Below are 10,865 nucleotides of genomic sequence, written 5' to 3' on the forward strand. Positions count from 1 at the left end.
AATTCTAAAAGCTTCTTTCTCACTTTCTCTCTCATTTTTTTTCTTACGATTTTCTTTCTTTGGTTCTTTGAGTCATAGTAGAATTCTCCCTCTCACACACTCCCTCTTTAAGATAGATGGTTTGTTGATAGACTATGAAATACGAGGAAGAGTTTGGATAATGAGAGATAAGAGGAAATATAAAATGAGATGTAGAATTCTCGTTCTCACACACTCCCTCTTTAAGATAGATGGTTTGTTGATAGACTATGAAATACGAGGGAGAGTTTAGATAATGAGAGATAAGAGGAAATATTTTAGGGTTTTCCAGGGATATTATTCGGAGAACCTCACTTAAAATATATATATATATATATATATATATATATATATATATATATATATATATATATATATATATATCGGGCATTACACCCATGCATTCCCGGCCCATTAGATAAACAATCTAAGGCTTGTGCTAACTATATCCCTAAAACCATCTCAACTGCTTAATAAACATTAGATATGTGGCAAGTGAACTTTAAAATAAAAAAATAAAAAAAATAAAAAAATAAAAAAGGAGGAAAGAAAGGGAGGAAAAAACTATGAAAGTACAGTTAGCTAATTTGAGTTTCAGATCTCAAAACAAGCTTGAGACATTAGCATCATTAAAATAAATAAATAAATAACCTACCTTAAAAGTCAGTGAATGCAATGTTGGCCAAAATATTCCATAATGGCAACGGTAGCCATAATAGCAGCTGCAATAGTTGTTATGATCTCTCTTATATATATATATATATATATATATATATACAACAACAACAAAAAACCTTGTATCGGCTTTATCATGGACCATTACAAGGCTGGCTTATATGAGAGGCATAATGGGCCATCGAGGGGTTTTAATGGCCTTTTTTGGTCTTTTTTTATTTTTTTAATTTTTTTATATCCTTTCTGTAATGGCTATTACGATGGTTACGGCCCATCAACATATACCAACTTTACCTTCACATAATGCCTTTACAACCCTATGATGGCCTCCTCCTTCTATTTTATATAATAATAATTATTATAATAAATGGGGTGCTCCACCTCACAGGTATAAATTTTAAAAATCTCTCAGTAATATCGTGGTAAATATACTAAACTATACTATTATGATGTTATTATAAGATTATCAAAACTAGCCAAAATTTGAATATTATGTTTTCATTGCAATAATTACACACACACACACACACACATATATATATATAACATTAATAGATATGTTTCAAACAATTCGTTCAATGAGATTTTCCAAATAACATCAGGAGAAAAACCTAATAATTAAAAAATCTTTGGAGAAAGTTCTGACCTGCCTGTTAGAGGTGACCTCCTGAGAATTCCCATCATAGAAACTTATCAATAGAATGTGTGGTCCACCTCAAACATTAATGTGTGTGGTTCACCACAGTAATTGGGTGCGTCCCACTAAGATTGAGGGATATATTGAAACCCAATTTATTCCAAAATTTAGATGAGCCACTACGGGTGAATATATGGATCTTAGGCATGACATGACTATCCCCTATTGAAAAAATGACGTTCTCTGCAATTTCTCATGAGATTTTGATATTTTCAAAATTATGAGGTTTTTCTTGAGAAATTATTAGCAAAATCTCACCAAATATAAAATATTTAAAACTATTTATTGCACATTAATAAAATTTTATTTTAAAATAGATATTTATGGAACAAATTCCTTGAAGGTTTTAATATTTCTTTAGTTAATATAGTAATAAAAAATACAATATTTTAAAATCTGCTGATATATTTCAGGATTTTTTTAAAAAAAATACTACCCCATTTAGATGATATTTACATATACATACCTATTTATTTAACTTTTCACTAAGGTACCTCATTAATCAAGTTAACCGTTCATGTTCTCATTACAAACCTAATTATTTTATTATTCAATAATTGGATGTTTCTGATTACCCTAACTTTTGATTTTTAGAGTTGATTAAGAGCCATTGAAAATTGTTGTTTCCATTTGTCTAATTCTTCAACAGATAGTGATTGTCTCAAGCATCTATCAATTGTAGCTTCCTTAGGATGGACCGTATAGCATGCAGCCCACCAAATAGACGGTTCGGATCATTGGAACACTTACAAAATGGACGGTTCCTATCATTGAACTACGCAGCATGTGGGCCCAGTGGGCAGCAACAGACGTTGTACCCTTAGTCACACGTGCCACGTTCGTGTAGGACATCGAAGCCGTGCATGAAGTGGGACCCACCGCATGAGGCTCAGGCCACACGTCTAATTTAGAGCCATCTGATAGTGCCTCTGATCATCTGGACGGTGTAACCTACCTTGTCAGTATTCACAGCTCGAATGTCTCCCACGTGTACAGTTTACCACGTGTGAGGTGCGATGTACCAAACCTATTGGGCTCTCAATGGGCCAAGTAGCCCATTGGGGGTCGAACATGGGCTGGAGTTTCAGGCCCAAAGTTTTGCACGGGCTTAAAATTCAAGCCCACTTATCAATCATGTCGGGCTTATACAGTGTACAACAGACCGTGGCTCGTTAGGTTAGCAAGAGAATTTAAGAAAAACTCAGATGGACTCTATCATAATATTTATATGAAATTCAACCAACTACTAGGTGCATCACTCCATTTTAGGCCCATGGCTCAAGTACCAGCCCCATCCATAGTTCATGTTAACCACATGATTGAAAATAATGTACAATGCAACGTTCACCCTTCAATCTATTTTACTTAGTATAGCACATTTGATCACGTTTGGGCCATGTCTAAATTTGGTTGTGGCATCTAATGGTTGGATTGAATTTTATATTATTATTATCGTAGGCCCCGGAAAAGTTAAGGGTGGATGTGTCTCTCCCATTTGTTCCTTTGTAGCCCATATGAATCAAAGGTCAGCCTATTTTGGGACCTGTGCCCATTGTGAGATTACACATCTAAGTGGATGGAGTAGATTTCAAATACACAATTCAGTGGGTCGTGAAAAATCAAAAGGGTGCTCCTCTCCCAAACACACATTTAGATTTCCACTCATACATTAAAAACCTTAGTTTCATGGAGGCCCTTCATTTTTTAGGGACCCACCGTGATATGTATATCATGTGAAATCCACTCTGGCCATTATATGTGTAATCATACGTTAAGCTTAGAGTAAAAAATAAGGTTAACTTACGATTCACGCAGGCCACATCAAAGGCAATAGTAAGGAGAAGGATGTCCACCTTTAATTTCTACAGGGCCCACCATAATGATTATATGAAATACACTCCAATCATTAGATACCAAATTAAAATTTAGAGGTAGGGCCCAAAATTCAAAGGGGCCACACCAAGGGAAATAATTTTAAGGATAAGTGTTGCCTTGACACTATTTCTAATCCCGTGGTCCACCCGAAACTGCATAAACGTTACCGTGGAGCTCACCCAAGCCATGACTCCTTTTGTTAAAATTGTGAGACCTAAATCAATATTGAGTTATTCACTTTTCTGAGCTCATATGACTCATGTTTTACATGCTAATAAAGCCTAAGTATTAGTGGACCATAAGATGAGTATTTTTGATACTTCCCTAGTGAAAGCATGACTTTTAGGATTAGTTGTGTTCGGGTTAAGAGAGAATTTTTGAGACCCAGAGAGAGAGAGAGAGAGAGAGAGGTTTGGTTATAAGTTCTCTCTATCCCTCTAATGTTCTCTAAATATTAGATCTATTGTACCATGGTTTTTTCCCTTAAGGGTTTTCCATGTAAAAATCATGTCTTTTATACGTATCTTCTTGAGTTTTTGTTTTCTCTTATTTGTTTCAATCGAGATTAAGGTGCTTCCATAAGGTTGGATCTACAACAAGTGGCTTTTCGGGTTAGTTATGTTGGAGTTAAGAGAGAGTTATAAATTTTGATTGTTTTTTGTGTTTTTTAAGACCCTCCAAAAGAGAGAGAGAGAGAGAGAGAGAGAGAGAGAGAGAGAGAGAGTGAGTGTGAGTTAGGGTTTTAGTTACAAGTTCTCTCTGTCCGTTTTTTTTGTTCTTCTTGAAAAGAGGGCAATGCCCCTGTATCTTTGTTAAAAGAACAGACTATGTACAAGGTACACTTTCGAGTGGGCTCCACACAAAACATCAGGCCTCACCTATCATATCTGCTAATCAGAAACAGAAAATGAGAAAAGCAAGCCAAACAACCCTTCAATGGGCATAAATAACTACCCGGATGACGCCATCTCACTAACCATTAGCAAGGAGACAATTCCAACTCCTCCACTCCTCGACCTTCTTTAGTTCCCACAGGCTGTTGCGGCTACCCTCCCTACCAACAATTTTCCACCTATACAAACCATCCAGCTGCCTATTCCACTGAACCAAGTGGGCCATAACTTCCCAGCCATCCCTCCCAAATTTATGACATTAGAACACATTCTGCTGCTATGATCCCAAACAACAAATCCCAAAGCCAACCTTGGCATCAGCACCTCCCAGTGAAGACTCACCACAGCAACACATAGGCAGCAGCCACTAGATGAAGCAGAGAAATATAGACTGAAGTAGAGGCCGAAGGGTTGCAGCAGCTCCTCAACAGCAGCCTGCGACCTAGACCTTGTCTGCCCAGTCGTCCCAGCCAATTGGAACACAAACTGCTACTGCAAAACCCTCCCTGGGATCTCACCCTCCAAGGACCAAAGAAACTCTTCTGCTGAAAGTTCTCTCTATCCCTGTAATCTACTCTTAATATTAGATTGATTGTTGCTTTGTGTCATAGTTTTTTTTTTTACAAGAGTTTTTCGCGTAAAAATCATGTGTTTTGCGTGTATTTGTTTGAATTTTCGTTCTCTTGTTTGATTTAATATAAATTAAGATGCTTCGTATGGCCAGATCTCCAACATTTCTCTCTTCTTCCAAGCTGCAACCTACACTCCCATTCTCTCTCTCTCATCTTAAAAATATCTTCCTGTCTCTCTCACATATTCCAACCTCTACCTCTTCCTAACTTCGTTCGGTTATTGTCTCGGTGGGGCTTTCGCCGGAATAGTAGCAATCGGCACCCACCCACCTCTCTCTCTCTCTCTCTCTCTGAGAAACACGGGAATGATCATCTAATAACTGTGATTTTTGAGACATAAGCCGTCCATGCTAGAGCCATGCGAAGGGACAGACCTGATTTAAAGATAGCCCCCACAATATTCCGGTTCTTCCGATTCCACTGCATCAGCTCTCTAAATATAGACGTCTCTCCAACAAACCATAGACCACCGCGATCCATTGCCCCCGTACCGCGCATGGCATATATTCAAGCCAATCTAGACCGTCCAAACCATGCATGTGCCACTACGGACGACGGCAGATTGAACATTGACCAAACTAACACTGAACAAACCGTCCTAACCATTTAACTGGTGGCCATCAAATGTACAGTTGAAATAAAAAGTTAAACGGTCCAAATTCAACAAAACGAACCAAATGGTTAAGAAGTTTGCCACGTGTACAGTGGACCAGGGGTCCAAACACCCCATCCTTTGCGTCCAAAGTGGCTAGGGCTTGAAGTCCGTTGCCTTCTCTCTTTCCTGCTCAACCCTGATGGATTCTCCATGCACTTCAGGCGTTAAGTGGGGCCCACGACTTGTTTACGCAGATGCTTTTAGATGAGGAATCATATGACACGTATTTGATGTATTTGTACGCGTGTCTCCAATCCAGACCCTCCACCTGTTGTATCCTATAATGAATTTAGAATAACCCAAAAAGTCTCACCCACATGTATTTTGAAAATCTAAAGGTGGGTTATCCTAATTAAGGTCGGCTGCCAATCTTCACCTTCCAAAAAGTAGGCCCCACCACCCACTACTATATTCATTAGTAATTTTTACATGATACTAGCTACCTCAATAATATGGTATTTATGAAAAGTTAATTTAAATAGGCAACGGGATGTAAATACGAGAGGCAGTATTATGTAAAAGTTTCATGAAAATTATGATAATTTTCGTGATATTATCATATATTTGTCCCACCAGAGCTTTTGAAAATCTTTGAGAGGTTTGCTCAGCGCACAGGCATTCGTGCACATGATCTAATCCGTTCATCAAGTGGGTCTGAATTTTTAATCATGTCCCTAAAATCAGGACACACTGCTTATGAGATGCCCCACTGTTCAAAGCAGGTGGACGGCTTAGAAAACCCTTGCCAATTGTGTTGAGTAATTCAGATGGCTTGAATTTAGGACAGGTCATTTATATGGGGAGACCCACATAAATGGGCGGCCGAGATCTTGCACAAGTATTCCATGTTGTGCTACGTGTGCAGTGTTCACTGCCGGCCGTTTACACAGGTTTCAACCTTGGACTTTTCTATCAATCTATGTGGTCCTCTCCACCAATTAAATTAGCTAATGTGCGTGAAGTCAGTAATGCTGAGTGGACCACGCCATTTGGAAGCAGATGAACCATAAAAATACATCTAAAATTACTTTATAACGCCTACTGGAGTTTCCTTCATCTAAATGGGACACAGACAATAGACCTGTTGGACGTCTGAATCACATCTTTATGGCCCCACACGTAAACCAATGGTGGGTGTTTTACAAGCAACTGTTTTCTTTGGTGGGGCCACCTAAATTATGAATTGGGCTCGAAAAAGCATCAATGTCCAATGCACATGCATCATGGTGGGGCTAACAATGTCGACCTTTTATAGAACTCTAGGTGTTTCTTTCCTATTCTTTCTCTCTTCCTATCTCTCCTGGTCTCTATTTCCACATTCAGAATTCTTCCTTTTTTAAGAATGATGAATAAAGGAACACATCTTGGGAATTCCCTTGGTGCTATCAACTAGTGGAGAGAAGGGACTCTCTAAAAGAGGCCCATTGCTTTGTTTACCACTTCAGTATGTCTCTCGGATGAACTGAGTTTCACAGTCTATATGAAGTTCTAGCTTTCCGCTTGTGTACACTCTCCTTCCTCGGTTTAATACCAATTATTCTCTCCTTGCACAACCCTTATCCTAGTAATTAAAATAAAATAACTTATTGCGGGATCTAATCATCTTAGCGTTTGGACCCATACTAACTCCTAAGTTGCGAGAGACTCAAGCTTGATAAATTATTAATGGGTAATCTCAATGTGGTGGACTCGGTAATACTTTTAAGACCCGTTATGTGTCAAAGGCTTTTTGTTCTTCTTCCTATATATTGCTATTTTGGCATAAATCCTTTTAGTTATAAAAAGAAAATGGCTTAAGAATGTTTAATTGTCTAAAAATGATTTTCCAAATCCATGAATTTATCAAGTTGGTAAAAAGAGCTCAATAAATACAGATAATGCAATACATATCAAACGATAGCTTTTCGATGAAGGATGGAAAGACCACCGTGTCCACACTCCAATTGATAGACAGCATCCAAATATGAGCCAGGCCTAAAATTTTCTGATGGAATATAGTGTCTGACATGTTTTGTACATGTACGAGATTCATACCATCAAAACCATTAATCAGGTGAAAACCATGATGAAGGGACTCCCCAAAATTTAAGTTACTAAAAAATTCTGGTGGGATGTCCGGTTAACATGAGGTGGCTCACCAAATACATAGTTTGGATTCAACATACACATGCTATTTCACGCCTATTCATGACACATGAGGTGGCTAAAACAAATCAAAGGGCTGAAAATCCTCATGTCAGTGGTTCAAATCTATCCCTACACATGGTAATAAAGTGAAGTGTGTGTGTCTATATATATATATATATATATATGAGTATTACTAAAACAAAAATAAATGCCCAACGTTGACGTTGCCAGTGACACCAATCGTTGTGCATGTTACATTGATACTAGTTATTGTGGAAAAAGACCCTACGAAATCTTTTCATGAATGCAATATGAAGTCTTCTCACGAAAGCAACATAAAATCACAAAAGGAAAGATTCAAAATAAACCAATCCTATTTGGCCAATAATTCCCAAAGCTCTGTACTTTGCAAGTGAAACATCCATATGTCCCTTCTAACCACATTGATACGAGTCCTTTTAGATCTTTGGCAATTGACCTATTTTATATCCCTTCTAACCACCTTGATATAAGTCCTTTTAGATCTTCCCATCATCCTCCTTTCAAGACCTTCAACCCTAAAGGAAGTTCCCTCCTTAACCATGGCTAAATCATCCTAATTGTCTCTCCATTGTTTTATCTCTATATTAAATGACCACATTCTTGGTTCTATTTTCCCAAATTTCCCACATATCCATCTCAACAATTGCAGCTCCGTAACACTCATCATATTCCTGTCTTGCATCCTTACCACTCATCTAAGCCCTATCCCAACAAATTGGATTTAGCTACATGAATCATGTTTTACCATTCCACTCTATTTCAAACCACATCTCTAGTTAACCTTGCAAGATCCTTTTAACTAGGTGTCAATCCCGATTTGGAATTTTGTTTCTGATAACAGTGGAACACAAGAAGAAATTGGAGAATTCTCCAAAGATTTTCTGGTATATTGCATTAACTACAAGATGATTTTTATAAAGGTTAATCACCCTACACATGAAAAGAATTGCATTATACATGACAAGTCATTACTATTACATATGCAAACATACCATGAATACTAAAGCTATCCTAATGGATATACAAGGGAAAGATGATAAGGATAATCAGAAGATTCTTTGTCATAATTATCAGTTTTGAGTCACACTTTCTATATATTTATACTTATTTTCATTTCAAAAGTGACGCTTCCCCACTCCCGCACCTGAATTTGTTGCCACTTCATGCACATGCATCCATTTCTAATTTTATCCTTCCTTGTCTTGGCACTCATCTATCTGACGTCAATTTGCAAATTCAACTAGTATGGTTTGAAAAAACATCCCCTGCAACTTGGTATCTTTGTATTAGTTTGAAACAAAATGAGTACCCATATCTATTACAGAACTAGCATGGGGCTGAGTCACAGCAAGTTGTACAAGTTCATTTCCCAAGGAAGTTGCACTTCGAAACTGCTACTTCAATCTATGCTCCTAATTGCCCAATGCTCTATGCGTTCAATGTATAAAATAAAATCTATTAGTGGACAGGAACAAATTGATAGAAACTATCTAAAGGAGCGTCATACAAAATAGTAAAAAAAACAAGAAACTAAAGAGCATCCATATGTCCCTTCTAACCACATTGATACAATAATTCCCAAAGCTCTGTACTTTGCAAGTGAAACATCCATATGTCCCTTCTAACCACATTGATACAAGTCCTTTTAGATCTTTGGCAATTGACCTATTTTATATCCCTTCTAACCACCTTGATATAAGTCCTTTCAGATCTTCTCATCATCCTCCTTTCAAGACCTTCAACCCTAAAGGAAGTTCCCTCCTTAACCATGGCTAAATCATCCTAATTGTCTCTCCATTGTTTTATCTCTATATTAAATGACCACATTCTTGGTTCTATTTTCCCAATTTTCCCACATATCCATCTCAACAATTGCAGCTCCGTAACACTCATCATATTCCTGCCTTGCATCCTTACCACTCATCTAAGCCTTATCCCAACAAATTGGATTTAGCTACATGAATCATGTTTTACCATTCCACCCTATTTCAAACCAAATCTCTAGTTAACCTTAGTTGCAAGATCCTTTTAACTAGGTGTCAATCCCGATTCGGAATTTTGTTTCTGATAACTGTGGAACACAAGAAGAAATTGGAGAATTCTCCAAAGATTTTCTGGTATATTGCATTAACTCCAAGATGATTTTTATAAAGGTGAATCACCCTACACATGAAAAGAATTGCATTATACATGACAAGTCATTACTATTACATATGCGAACATACCATGAATACTAAAGCTATCCTAATGGATATACAAGGGAAAGATGATAAGGATAATCAGAAGATTCTTTATCATAATTATCAGTTTTGAGTCACACTTTCTATATATTTATACTTATTTTCATTTCAAAAGTGACGCTTCCCCACTCTCGCACCTGAATTTGTTGCCACTTCATGCACATGCATCCATTTCTAATTTTATCCTTCCTTGTCTTGGCACTCATCTATCTTACGTCAATTTGAAAATTCAACTACTATGGTTTGCAAAATCATCCCCTGCAACTTGGTATCTTTGTCTTAGTTTGAAACAAAATGAGTACCCATACCTATACAGAACTAGCAAGGGGCTGAGTCACAGCAAGTCGTACAAGTTCATTTCCCAAGGAAGTTGCACTTCGAAACTGCTACTTCAATCTATGCTCCTAATTGCCCAATGCTCTATGCATTCAATGTATAAAATAAAATCTATTAGTGGACAGGAACAAATTAATAGAAGCTATCTACATAAAGGAGCGTCATACAAAATGGTAAAAAAAACAAGAAACTAAAGAGCATAGAAAACAAGCTGCAATCTCTGCCTTCTTGAGAATAAATGAATATTGAATATGCATGATCCAAATGCCTTTACACAAGGAGATCGCTCATGCTATACCTAGCGGCTAAGGCACTGAAGCCATGAAAAGACCAATAGAACAAGTGAATGGCAAGATGAGTACTTATAGGTACTTTGTCTGGAAATACCATAGTATTTCCACCGTCCAATTCCACATTTGGGATCAAATTCTTCCCTTAGGAAATACACTGTATTTAGTGATGCCTACGCTCGGTGGACCATGGAATTGTAGTCAACCAACTACATTTCACAATGCTGGTCACCCATATGCATATGCAACTTGAATGCCACGCGTAAAAGGGCATATATAGATAGACAATATGGATAAAACACAAGCATCAACGTGCGGCCTAAAAATGTAGTGAATTTTGAAATTTACCTACAATATCCATTATTGGCTTTGGAATACATGATAT

The sequence above is a fragment of the Magnolia sinica genome, chromosome 12, assembly GCF_029962835.1.
Source record: "Magnolia sinica isolate HGM2019 chromosome 12, MsV1, whole genome shotgun sequence".
In the NCBI taxonomy this organism is placed as follows: Eukaryota; Viridiplantae; Streptophyta; class Magnoliopsida; order Magnoliales; family Magnoliaceae; genus Magnolia; species Magnolia sinica.